Source organism: Plecotus auritus, assembly GCF_963455305.1.
Source record: "Plecotus auritus genome assembly, chromosome: 8".
Taxonomy (NCBI): Eukaryota; Metazoa; Chordata; class Mammalia; order Chiroptera; family Vespertilionidae; genus Plecotus; species Plecotus auritus.
The window spans coordinates 72,609,566-72,624,093 of NC_137782.1; the positions used below are offsets into that span (position 1 = coordinate 72,609,566).

A 14,528-nucleotide genomic window follows, 5' to 3' on the forward strand; every position below is an offset into this window, starting at 1 on the left:
GGACTAGAGGCCTGGTGCACGAAATTCGTGCATGGGGGTGTGTGTATCCCTCAGCTCAGCCTGCAGCCTCCCCAGTCTTGGACCCCTCAAGGGATCCCAGTGGAATCGGGCCTAAATGGGCAGTTGGACATTCCTCTCACAACCCAAGACTGCTGGCTCCCAACCACTCTCCTGCCTGCCTGCCTGATTGCCCCTAACTGCTTCTGCCTGCCAGCCTGATCACCCCCTAACCACTTCCCTGCCATCCTGATCAATGCCTAACTGCTCCCCTGCCAGCATGATTACCCCTAACTGCCCTCCCCTGCCAGCCTGGTCACCTGTAACTGTCCTCCCCTGAAGGCCTGGTCGCCCCTAACTGCCCTTCCTTGCCAGCCTGGTCACCCCTAACTGCCCTCCCCTACTGGCCTGGTCACCCCCAACTGCCCTCCCCTGTGGGCCATCTTGTGTCCACATGGGGGCCGCCATCTTTGACCACATGGGATTGGCCATCTTGTGTGTTGGAGTGATGGTCAATTTGCATATTACATCTTTATTAGATAGGATAATTTCTTTCTCAAAAAGATTCTTATAGCTTCCCATCAGCTAGATTTGGGTCACATACACACCCATCAGACCAGTTATTAACAACATGTAACAGGAAAACCTCAGTTGCCTTTGATTTTGACCAATGCTGTCCAAAAGAAATGTAAGACTAGCTACATATATAATTTAAAAATTTCTAGTAGCTACATTAAAAAAAGACAATAGTTGAAGTTAACTTTAACAATACATTTTATTTAACTCAATATTTCTAGATTATTATCATTTCAACATGCAAACAATACACAAAAATTGCCAATGAGATATTTTATATTCTTTATTCCACACTGAGTCTTTGAAATGAGATCTGTCTTTTATGCTTTTACCACATTTCAATTCAGAAGCTAAGTTTTTATCAGATATACAGATACATGAGATATACAAACATGAATACAGATTGTATATAGATTGAAAAAATAGGCACATACCCAGATTGCTTTATGTATAATTAAATGTTTTCCAATAATCAAATCATGTTTCAGATTTTAAATTTAAATTAAATTAAAATTTTGATTTCTCATTCCCACTAGTCACATTTCAAGTGCTCAACAGCCACTTGTGGCTGGTAGTGTTGAATGAGACAGTGCATGACTAGGCCCTTGCTACTCAAAGTGTGGTCAGGGAGCAGCAGTAACAGGATCATCTGAGGACTTGTTAGACCTGCTGAATCTTGTGTTCTATCCTAGATCTAGTCAATCAGAAATCTACATTTTAGCCCTAGCTGGTTTGGCTCAGTGGTTAGAGTGTCATTCTGTGGACTGAAGGGTCCCAGGTTTAATTCCAGTCAAGGGCACATGCCTGGGTTTCAGGCTCGATCCCCAGTAGCGGGTGTGCAGGAGGCAGCCAGTCAATGATTTTCTTTCATCATTGATGTTTCCATCTCTCTCTCCCTCTCCCTTCCTCTCTAAAATCAATAAAATATATATTTTAAAAATCTACATTTTAGTTTAATACACATAAAAATTGGAACAAAACCAGTCCAAGCTGTTCTCAACTTTGGCTATGATTTAACATGATGGTGGGCACTTTAGAAAATACTGATGCTTATACCTCACCCAGAACCTTGGATTTGGACTTTTTGTCATGGGGTCCAGGCATCAGTATTTTACTGAAGCTTGTTGGGCTATTCCAATATACAGCCAAGTTTGAGAACCACTGGTCTAGACTAATTTTGATTCATCTCTAATCAGATGCATTGCAACCCAAGCAATATTGTGATAGATGTTCTTGAGTAAGTAACCAACAGCCGTTTCCATCCTTGCTTTTCTCTGCTCTGTGGATATTTCCAGCAGGGAATGGGGTCTGACTGCAATCTGCTATACTTGCTTAGGTCATACTTACTTAGTCTCCTTTCTTCATTCAATTACTGGCTAACTCTTTTCTCTGTTTCCCTGTCCACTGCTTTCACCACTGCTTACCTTCCTTATTCTCCTAGGTTAGGCCTCCTGCTCTGAGCTGATAAAATCTGCCTGTGCAGCATTTAGGCAGTGTGATAAATAAAACAACTATAGATTAATCTAATTATTGAAGAGAATTAAATTTAAGAGAATCCTATCAGTTTCTAGAAATTATTATTACTGTATAAATAATTTCAGTCTGAGTTGTGCACATACTAAACACACTCCAAAGGCCTCAAGGAAGCCAGTTTCTTCCACTCTTCATCCACACTCTAGCCTAGCCCCATGAAAATTCATCTCAGTTCTTTTTCTGTCTTGGTATTCATTAACTCAGCATCAGTGTTTCATGACAGCGGCCTTTTCTTTGTTCTTATGCTCCCCAGATGGCATTAATTTTCAGAATTAATTTCCTTTAGGTGTTCATACTTCTGCCTTTGTTTTTACTTATTTTGGTTTGCCTTTTCCTGGATGATAAGCTTAAATGAGGTGGGCATGAAGTCTGCTCATTTAAAGCAGCTCTGAATCAATAAGCTCAAACTGAGAGGTGATTTTATGACCATATTTGGGTACCTTGGTAGTTGCCCATGTGCACTTCTCTGGAGACTCAAAATGTGCACATACCTTGAAACACAGCCTTACCCATTGACCTGTCTCTGTGGCAAACTAGATCTGCTGAGTTTCTCTTCTGAGGAAGGAACTTTAGTGGGACATGCTTGAAAAATAGGCTCACCTGAGTGGCTCTCACGAGTGGAAACAAAGCCACATTAAAACAAAAGCATGTTCAGTTTGCCCAGCACCAGGAGATGCTGTTTGTGGTCCCTTGGACTGGAGAACAAAGGAGCTGATCAACAGTCTTTTGAAATCTAACCCGTTTCTTGGTAGAGAAGCATCTGTACAGGATACATTTCAGTGATGACAGGAATTGCTGTCCAATCTAATAAAAGGACTTCTCTAAAATTTAGACTGTAACATTTAAACTGTGTAAGAAATAAATACAGATTAGTCTGTATTTATTCAAAGAGAACTAAGTTTTAAGAGAATCTTATCAGTTTCTGAAACTCATTATTAAAGTATAAATATTTCCAGTCTGAATTGTATACACAAGAGTGTGAAGACTGAACACTTGGAGAAATACAGCCAACAAGATCATCTTTTTTTTTTAAAATTAAGTCAGTATTTTAACTGTATAGATTCTCTGATTTCAAAAAGCCTTAGATTAGAAAAATCTAATTTTTGAAATTTTTAAGGATTAAAAATATTAATAAAAATCTTATTTAAAAACCTGTCAAATTTACATAATTTTCTCTAATACTTATATTGTAATAAAACATGAATATGGTAAAGTCCCCATGAAATTTTTGGATATTTGCTAGAAGTGGTCCAATGGCTATTCAGAGAAGCTCCCTGAAAAATATGGTCCAGGTGACATTAATTATGTATAGAACAGCAAAATATTAAAAACATAATATTAAATTCCTAGTATTAGAATTAAGAAATATCATCAGGAATACTTTACATTTTGGAGAGCCAGAGAAATTTTGAAATTTCTGCAATAAAACACTATTCAGTAAAAGTAGGAAAGCTAATAATTAAATAAACATGATCTCTAGTCTAGTAAAATATGTATATTTATGCCGGCATGGATAATGAAGTAGATCTAATTTACTCAATAATATACACACTGCATGGGTGTGTTGTGCCTTGCCATGTTCATAGCACTTTCACAAACAATCTCACCATCCTTCTGTGGCCCCAAGCAGAGCTAGTAATGCTTTGGTCCCATTAGACAGATTTGAATGCAGAGACTCAGAGAAGAGCAAAGTCAGCAGAAAGTAGGGTTAGAAGTCATTCTTACCTATCAGGCAGTGTTATTTCCACTGCAGTATGCTTCCTCTTTATTTCTTAGGGTCCTCCATCAATAGGATTTTGTAAGCCTCTGGGCTTTCAGAATTAAAGAATTAGTCAGCGAGTTGAACACTCCATGGTAGATTACTTTAGCCTGATGACCTGCCCCTCTCTCCTCTCCACTACAAATCCTCAGTCCCTTTTTCCATAATTCTGAAAGCTTTAAAGTTTTGAAAACTTAGTTTTCCCTTAACTTTGGCATCATTTGAGTGGCAAAATTATGCCTGAACCAACAGGAGATTATCCCGCTTTAGAGTGAATAGCCATAGGTGTCACTGCATAAATGCTGGTGTATTTGCTAGTGATCAGAAAACTTTTTCTATACAAGACCAGATAGTAAATATTTTAAGTTTTATGGATCATACTTTCTCTGTGGTAACTACTCAACTCTGCCATTGTAGCTAGCACGAAAGCAGCCATAGACAGTATGTAAATGAAAGTGCAGCTGTGTTCCAATAAAACTTTATTTACAGAAATAGGTGGCAGGCTGGACTTGGCCCACTGGCCATAGTTTGTTAACCTCTGAACTAAAGGGTGTTGCGTAGATCTGTTGGGGCTATTGCATAATGTACCATATGTACTCCATACTATCTTTCTGAATATGAAACATATCAGACGGCGAGAGGTTTGGTAAGGGGTAATGGGCCTGTATCTAAGACTTAAAAGAAGTTTTGTAGAGGAGACAGTCATCTCCATTTTGGTCAAGCATTAAAATCTTAGTATACAGATGACAGGAGGGGCCACTAATGTTTAGGTATTGCCAGTATATTAGTCAGAAATGAGTTCGGAACCAAAAAGTATTTAAATACCAAGGTTCATATTTGTCCCACATAACAAGAAGTTCAGTGATAGGTAGTCTAGGGCTGGTTCAAGAGCTAAGTCATTCCATTAGGGATCAAGCCTCTGTTCGCATTTATTCTCCACCATCTTTAGTTGATAAGCCTCATCCTGATGTTATTGCCTCATGGTTATAAGATCAGCGCCACACCTCCAGGTATCACATGCATGCTCCCAGCAGAAAGCAAAAGCTTTCTATTTTAAACAAGCTTACCCCCCAAATCTCAATATGCCTCTCATTAGACTAAACAGGGTCACAAATCTACCTCTCATTATAAGGAAGCCTCAAGAAGGAAGTATTTTTAGCAAGTATATTTTACTTGTAGTTCATTTTCATCACCCGCTGAAATCAGGAGAAAGGATGTTGGGTGGACAAGTTGCACCATCTGCTGAGGCATCTGGTCTTGTTTTGGTGGCTGTTACATTTCATTACAGATATTTAACAACGTGCAGTGGATTCCCCTGGGCGGCATATCTTTTTAAGTAGCTCCAGTGTGAGCAGTGTTTTCCATCTGACTTAGAAAATTAAATAACATTATTCACATTTTTATGTAAATGTTGTGTAATATGCATGTGTAATCACCTGAGAATGGACTTCTTCAGAAGGATTTGAGTTTTTGGAGACTTTGTTTAGGTGCTGCGACCCTTAGTGTGCCCATTAACAAAGTTTGAGGAAAGAGTCACATGGAAGCAACAGGAAAGAAACTGCGCTTTGTAAACAAGTCAGTGTTCTGATCGGGGATGATCGCACATTAGAGCAAGATTTCCTGGCAAGGCGGTGGTGAAGTCAGAGTCAGAGAACAGTTACTGGGTAACTTGTTAAAAATATGGCTCTGATACTAGTTTGAGAGAAAAGCAATTAAGTAAGCACACAGAGACTATTGTCGTTTTCACTATGTATATTGGGATTCTTGTCCTCCCCTCTGAGGTGGTATTTATTCTCTTTCTGGAAACAGGGCACTTAACATCTTGCTCTTTATTTGTCATGGAGTCGACAACCATCATCAGAAAGGATGGAGGTACCTACACGATTTTAAATGTCTTTGCTTTCGTAGGGTATCTTAAAACGGTACAGATGAGAATAGTATGAAAAAAAATACATTCATTCACTGATGGATTTGTTTAAGTTTTAAATGTAGGTAAAATTAGTTTTGCTTCTACAAAGTTCTGTAATACTGAATTGATCCCAGATCTGTTTCAATGTAGCCATTATGACTAAGTCATAACTGAAAGGTTAAAGTCAGTGGTGCGTGGGCAGGCTGAAGAAAATAAACCAAGGAATATAGTTTAAAAAAATTATTCAAGACAATAGTTAGTAAGTAAAAAATTATTCAAGACAATAGTTTTTTGACAAATCATTTTTTTAAACAAAATAGCTGTCAAAATCAGAATAGGCATCCTAAAAGCAAATGAAAGTTCTCTAAAATCCTAAAAACAAATGAAAGTTCTGTAACAGATAGTGTGATAAAACAGAATGTTCTCAGTAAGCACATAAAATTGCAATGTTTACATAGGGCCCTCCCCAGTTTTCCTTTCTGCAGTTCTTGAGTAGCACTGATTATGTGACTGTGTTATATGGCCTGCTGTCTGCATTCAAACACACTACTTGTTTCTGCAGAGAATAATTATTCAATTTTCATATTTTAAATGTCACTCATTTTCCAATTTACAATATCAGTGTGTAGAAAAGTTATTGTGCAGAACATGATATACGTGGTAAAACTTTGACAGTGTAAAAGTAATTGTTTTCTGGAGAAAAGTTGGGAGACATGAGTAGGAAGCGAGGTGAAGAAACATAAAGGGACCCTAATCTCTCATTTTACTAAAAGCGGGAGGTAAGAATGTCTCAGTTTGGTGGATTAAGAAGTGGAAGTTTAAATAGAAGTCTAAAGGTCAATTGAAAAACAAAGTATTGAAGTAATACAAGTAGAGATGGAAAGAAGGAAAAATAGAGGGAATGGCATACTCTGGAGTCAAATGATAGTTTTTAAGTTGAAAAAACAAGAAATAGGGGTTTGGGCATATTACCTAGAGGTACATGTTGCAATTCAGTAGCCCCTGGCCATGTGTGGCTGTTGAGCAGTTGAAACATGGCACTTTCACATTGAGATATGCTGAGTGTGAGGTATAAACCAGATTTCAAAGACAGTATAGAAAAAAGAATGTAGAATATCTCAACAATTTTTATATCCATCGCATGTTGAACTGATAATGCTTTGGGTATATTTGGTTAAATAACATATATTGCTAAGATTAATTTTGCCATTTTGTTTTCATTGTCTTTTATTAATCCTCACCTAAGGATATTTTTCCATTGATTTTTAGGGAGAGTGGAAGAGAGAGGTAAAGACAGAAACATTGATGTGAAACACATCAGTTGATTGTCTCCTTCATGAGCCTTGACCAGGGTCTGGGCTGGGGAGGAACCTCCAACCAAGGTACATGCCCTTGACGGGAATCGAACCCGGGACCCTTTGGTCTACAGGCCGAGTTTCTACCCACTGAGCTAAACCGGCTAGGGCTGTTTTCATTGTTTTTAAAGTGACTACAAGAAAATTTTAAATTAGCTGTGTGGCTCACACTCTATTTTATGGAACACCCTTTGCTCTGGGGGAGATGGACATATGCTAGAGGACTGAAAGCAGAAATGATCACTTCACCATTGCAGAAGTGGACTGGGCACATTGGGAAAAGAAAGCTTTTTGTTTTTTAATGTTCGTATGTTTTAGGAAATTATTTTTGTTTTCTAAACTCTTTAGCAGTTTCAAAAGGCTATTTGTAAGGCATATGAAAAGCATGAGGAATAACAAGATGATAAACACTCTTAATCACTCCCCAGTTTAAGGAAAAAAACAACCCACCATTTACTTTTAAGACATCTCCCCCTCCCACCCGTCACTCCTGGGCGGTTTTAATTTTAGTTGTTATCACTTTCATAATAACAAAAATAATCATATTCTTTTAAAGAAAGTTTTTAAGTGGTGGATCTTGTGTATAGAATTTTTTTGGTTTGGGTAATTTGGCAATATTAAATTTGAAAAGGTGTATGTCATTCAATTCAATGGCTCCCTTTGATAGATTTCTTTTGTGTTCTAAAATATGCAAACTACAAAGAACTATGTAAGCTTTGATGTCATTTTATTTTTTAAAAAAACATATATTTTTGTATGTCTATTTTATAGTAATGGACATACATACATATGCTGACATACATATGTGATATAGGTATGCATGTATACACATGAACATATCTATATATGTAAAAGCCCAGCGACCGGAATGGCAGAATGACCAGAACAACCAGTGACTGGTGGCTATGATGCGCACTGCGGCAGCCAACCAGCCTGATCTGGGCCCCAATCGCCCCCCTCCTTTCTGGCCTATCTGGCCCCCAATCGGCTCCCAATACCCCCCATCCGGGCGGGTCAGCGGACCCCACCTGTGCACTAATTCGTGCACCAGGCCTCTAGTACATATATAATAACTGGGAGCATTGTCTCAGAAGTCTGATTGGAAGTATGGAAGGAAGTGACTTCATGTTCTTGTTTTATACATTTTCAGAGAAAGATAATAATGGGATTATTATTTACGTAATTTTGATCATTTTCTGTAATTTCCAAATAAAAATACTTGAACAAATAAAATAAATATTTAAACATGTTCTAATAGGGCTTTCTTAGGAAAGAATACATTGCCTTAGATTCTAAGGCTTAGAAGATAGGAAGTAATGTGTTAAGAAATTTTAAAAAATCAGGAGAAGTTACATGAAAGCATTAAAACCATCATTTTTCTTCTCCCAACCCCAAATATAGTATTAGTCCAAGAGACAAGTGTCATCACCTTTGAACCAGCCCTACAATCGATTCCTTACCTAGTCCTCTCAGTGTGAGGCACTTGGAAAGAATGCAGTGTTCTTCCTCCACTCGGCATCATTTCTAACACATCATAGAAGAAGCATGTGAGCAAGTCACAGTAACGTGATGACCTGGGCTTCCCTCAGGACAGTCAGAACAAAGGAGATGCCTGAATCATTTTAATTTGCTGAATGTGAGTTATGTGCCTTTGAATTGACCCCAACTCCTGATGACCCTATGAATGAGTGACGTCCACAATGTCCTGTTCTCAACAGCCATACTCAGTTCCTGTGGACTCATGCCTGTGACTTTTCTTTTTAGAGGCTGTTTATTAAAGCTGGGGACAATCAAACAAGGAAAGGCCTAGGATAGAAGAAGCAGTAGGAGGGGAAATGTCTGTGTGTATATATCTTTTTTTTTTTACTTTTTCTCTAATTATAAATGTTCAGGTGCATTGGAAAGATTTTTTAAAATTACAAAGAAGAGATGCAATACTTACTGTAATCCTATCATTCATACATAACTACTAACAATATTTTGCTGTATTTATTTTTAGTATTTTCAGACACTTACATAACTATATTTTAAAACTTTGGACACATTGTGCATATTTATTCTGTTATTTACTGCAGAACATTATACTGTGAGTGCTTTTTGATAGCATTTAGTATTCTTCATAAGCATAGTTTCAATGACTTTGAAATAGATCATTTGAGAGGAATCGATTAAAAATATCTAAGAATTTAAATTCTTAGTGGCTATATTACATTTTTATTGTGGTTAGGATAGAACATATTTATTCTCCCACTTGAGTTTGAGTGTATAATTGATACCATATATTAAAAAATAATGAGATGTTTACCTTGTCATACTCAGTAGTGATTTTCTGAGTTGTTAATATGAGGTGAATGAAAGTTTTCCCTGTGGATGTGGAAGACATGTCCAAGGACACATCTTTAATGAAAACAGACTGGTTGTGTACTTCTGTATCCATCAATAGATGAAAAAGTGGAAACTTCTTTAATGCAAAGTGGCATGGGGCTATATTGGAAGTCTTTGGACAAAAATGAAATTTAGATTCTGGCCTTGTCTCAGGGAGGCAGAAAATTGCAGGTTCATCTTTGCCAGGTCATCTACCTATAATGACTCATTTGGCAAAAACTAGCATTATCTAGGTGAATTCCACCTGGACCAAGTCTGATACATGTCATAAAAGATGGGATGTGGCAGTGGTTAGGGAAATGGGGAAGATATCTTCTACAATTAAACGAATGGGTGGGGTGGTTAGAGGAAGGAATGGTCTTCATGGTAGATAGGAATCCAGGAGCTGGTGCCATCTGAGGACAATCATTAAATTTTTAAAAAGGTAGAAGATTGGAGATATCTGCAATGATCATAATAAGTAAGAGTGTGATAAGGCAGGGTTGGGAGGATCATACAGTATTCAGGAGAATGAGTGAGTAGAGAGAAGAATTTATAAGAATCATAGCTACCACATCCTTCTGTGGGCCAGTCACTTGTCTCCCATGGGGTGGGGTGGGGATCGCCTGCATAGGGAGGAGGAATGGAAGATTAAGCAGGGTTTCTTTGTACTTGATATGTAAGGATAACAAGGTTGAAGGACATGGGAAGGAAGGAAGTTGATCGAAGTAAACAGTCTTAATTATTGGAAGAGTTTGAAGAGTTGACCCTGTCTGACATTCCAGGAGGAAATGAAGGCCCCTTTTTAATGACTTGCAGAAGGTCCCAGAATTGTTCACAGTTAGTCCCAGGAAGCTGCCCGCCACTGCTGGATACAGATGAACTATTTTTTTCCTCTAAGATCTTGACCGCTGGTACAGAGCCTGGATGTTAATATGAGGTGAATGAAAGTTTTCCCTGTGGATGTGGGCTGATATGTCAATGTATTCAATGGTAAAAAGTGAAAATGCATTCCCTTTGCATTGGAATTTGTTTAAGCAAGAAAAAGGGAATTTATTGAAAGGATACAGGGCTGTTTCCAGGAATCTGGGATAAGAAGGGAAGGATCTGAAAATATGACCTGAAGGTTTTCAAGGATCCAGGTGGCAACCGATTTTCAGGTGGTCTACCTCTGCTTACCAGTGTTACTTTTCTGTGTCCCTATTACTCTTTCCACGTGGAGTACATTGACTGCCCCAGATATTTACATCCCCTAGTTCAAGAAACTCATGACTGGCATCTCTGAAGTTCAATCCTAAATTCTCAAGAGCAGAAGAAGCTGATTGGCTCAGCTTTGAGTACATATCCATCCTTGGTTCAGTCAACTCTGGCCAGGGGCAAGGTCCTGGCACAAATATGGGTGCCATTGATACCCTGTGAATAAGGGTCTGATAATAATTCTAAGAGAAGGGAGTTGTGGGCTCAATGGCTCCCCAGAATTGACCATTACCACTGATACTTAGCAAATGTGGGGCAGTGGACATAGTCTTTTCCCATCACTGTTTCCTTTTCCACCAAGGATAGTATCCTGTTCCTTTCTATTGAAAGTGTGCTCCATGGACCTGCAGCATTAGTATCCCCTGGGCACTTAGAAATGCAGAATCTCAGGACCCCAGACCTATTGATTCAAAGACTGGCAGTTCCCAAGATCCCCAATAATTATGGGACAATAATATTGGAGACATGTTGATTAGATGAAGGGGCAAGTTGGGAACCAGCCATAGATTAGGGCTGTTGAGATGGCTTCTTCCACAGTGCCTGGCAAGTTTCTTCTGGCAAATAAATGTCCTTGCCCTCACTACAATCGCCTTTAAAGGTGTTTCTGCTGAAATTCAAGGTCCAGGATGGGAATGGAGAGAGATGCTTGAGTCTGATGCAGGAATCATAATGTGTTGCACTAAGGGATGATTGGTGGGATGCAAAGGAAAGAGAAAAGCAATAAAGGTGTTAAAATCTTTGCCCAAACAGAAGTTTCACCAAGCTTACTTTTAATTAAATAGTCATTATCTTGAGTTTAATCAATGTTACATATATAAAATCCCAATCCTACCTCTATTTACATGCAGTTTCTAAAGTCTTTAGAAACTCATCTATATATATATATAAACGCCTAAGCAACCATTACAACCGAACAACCAGTCACTATGACGTGCACTGACCACCAGGGGGCAGATGCTCAATGCAGGAGCTGCCTCCTGATGGTCAGTGTGCTCCCACAGCCAACCTCCCTCGGCCAGCCAACCTCCTGCAGCCCCTCCTTCCAGCCAGCCAACCTCCTGGGGTCCCTCCCCCTGGCCGGCTGGCCCCCCAATACGCCACGATTGCTGGCCAGGCCGAGGGACCCGCTCCCCGCATGAATTCGTGAACTGGGTCTCTAATTTTTAAATAAAGCTTAAGCTCTTTGTGAACAAAACGGACAACTTTTGATCATGGAGAAAAGACTAGATTGCTTATTCAGAATACAGATACCCTCAAGAAATTCACTGGGTAGAATATTCTTGGCAGAAATTCAGAAATCCACCCCATTAGTGTTCTAAACTTTGAAGTCTAAAATGATAAATTTTAGACACTCTGCAGGCATTCTGTCTTCCTGCAGTTTCTCTTGTTGACTCCTTAAAGAGCCCTGGGAACTAATGTGGGCCACCATAACCTGCCATAATTATTAAATCAATCTGCTCATTTGCAAGGAAGCATTTATTTTTTCATTATTGGACCAGACAATGCATAAAAATTATTTTCTTAAAAAAACCCGTTCTTCGTAACCCTGTCAGGAGTGACCAGATGGAAATAACAAGAATTTCTAATTCTTTGGGTAAGCCAGAAGCCCTGCCTCAGAAGGACCCTTCTCACAGGGATTCAGAATGTTCTTTCGTGCTTATTTTCTGGAATAGAAGCAGTTGGTTTCCCTGGATCAGGTTGCAGCTGTCAAAGCCAATTACTCTCATAACTTTGGTATTCTGGTGACCAAATTTTTATATTCATTAAACCAAAGTATCATTTTGTCCAGGGGGTTTTCATCCCTTTATTAGATAGAAAAATGGAAGTATGTGGAAGTCTGAAGTACTATTTCCCATTCTTGGCTGCACATGGGAATCACCAGGGAGCTTTGACAACTGATACCTGAGCCACATCTCCAGAGATAGCCTGAGTAACTGTGTGCATGCAGCCTGAGTGTGGGGAATTTTAATCTCTCCCCTCCTCCCAGATTCAAATATGTTGCCAAGGTTGAGAACCATCATCTCATTGACCTATTTATCAAACCCGTAGGGATGCTTGTCAAAGTGCAGACTCCCAGGGGCTAGCCCAAGAGAGTCAAATTTAGTATTTTGGGGACAACTCTAAGAATCTGAATCTTTGAGCAAGCACAGCCCCATTAGGATTCCAATAGAGGAGGCCCTGGGGCCACACTAAGAAACACTTTCTAGGAGATTATCTCTAAATAGAGGAGGACTGTTAGGACCAAAATGTGTTTTAGTGCTGGGTCATTAGCAATCTTAAGTAAGTGATTCAGGTTGTTTGTAAGAGATGATGAAACAGTAACATAGGGTGAGGCTCCTGAGATAGCTATAGAGGAGCAGAGCGCTGGTCCTCATTTTGCTTCTGTAACCAGATCTGTGGTCCCCGGTAAAACACCCAGTCACTCTGGTACCCAAGCTCTTCACCTCTCAAATAAGGGCCTTGGGAAAGATTAATCTCAGGTTTTCTGAATCCCCAATACCTGATGGTTCTCTCTGATGCTAAAATTTTCTATTGGCATCAATTCTTACAGAGATTTTCAGCAGGACTCTTGAGAGATGCACTGAAGTATTGGGTCAGCCAGCATGGTCCCTGGGCCAACAGCATCTTCACCCCCTGGGCACTTGTTAGAAATGCAAGTTCTTGAGCCCTGCCCCAGACTTACTGAGGCCAAATCCTTGGGAGTAAGGACCACTGTCCCCAAAATAATTCTTGGTAAAAAGAAAGTCAAGAAGTGTTCTTTTTACCTATAATGAAGGAAAATATATATATATATATATATATATATATATATATATATATATATATATATATATATAAAAGTTCTATAATATGAACTTTTAAAAATCTTCACCCAAGGATATTTTTTCTATCCATTTTTAGAGAGTGGAAGGGAGAGAGAAGAGAGGGAGGGAGAGAGAGAGAGAGAGAGAGAGAGAGAGAGAGAGAGAGAGAGAAGAGAAGAGAAGAGAAGAGAAGAGAAGAGAAGAGAAGAGAAGAGAAGAGAAGAGAAGGGAAGAGGAGGGGAGGGGAGGGGAGGGGAGGAACACATAGACTGGTTGCCTCCTGCATGTGCCCTGACCCTGACCAGACCCTGAGCAGAACCAGGGATCGAAACTGCAACTCCTTGGTGCACAGGCTGACACTCTAGCCACTGTGCAACGCTGGACAGAGCTATAATATGAACTTTTAACACTATTTAAAATGTGACAGTACATATGTTGGCAAGCTGATTCAAATGGAAGGGGAATCTGTATAAAATACTGAAACCCAGAGCCTTGCTACACAAAGTGAATATCAGCATTACCTTAGGATCTGTGAGACTTGGAAAATCTCTGGCTTTGTCCCAACGTACTAAATCAGAATCTGCATTTATTTCTAAAACTTCTGGTAACTCATTTACTGGTTAAAATCTGAGAAGCCCTTCTCTGGATAAAGATGTTAAGACCCTAATGTCAGCTTTCCTTTAGTTTCATAATAGTAATTAGATGACTATCAACCAGTACTTGGTTCCACCCACAACATCCATAGTCAAATCCAGGAAAATATTTATTTCCTCTAAGTTTTCTCTGTACTAATTTTATTCTAATAGTTGGTAACTGTTGTTTTCATTGTATTTTACCTATTTGAGGATTTTAAGCCTTTTTTTTTTCACATTCTTTATTGAAGAAAATTACTTAACACTTTCACTTTTTTATTCCTTCCTCCTCCCCCCCCCCTCCTTTTGAAGCTGCCATCTTAGTCTGGAATATTATTTGAG

The 14,528-nt window shown here is 39.1% G+C and overlaps 1 protein-coding gene across 15 annotated transcripts in view; it reads left to right on the forward strand.

The window, feature by feature from the left end:
- PLCB4 (phospholipase C beta 4) overlaps positions 1-14,528 on the forward strand; it is a 400,050-nt gene that overhangs the window by 178,666 nt on the left and 206,856 nt on the right. For 3 of the 15 annotated variants that reach the window (XM_080683990.1, XM_080683989.1, XM_080683984.1), the window contains exon 4: positions 8,531-8,765. The exons of the other annotated variants lie outside the window; for them this stretch is intronic. The gene's annotated coding sequence lies outside the window, so the exon portion shown is untranslated. The remainder of the gene's footprint in view (positions 1-8,530; positions 8,766-14,528) is intronic. 15 annotated transcript variants of the gene reach the window in all.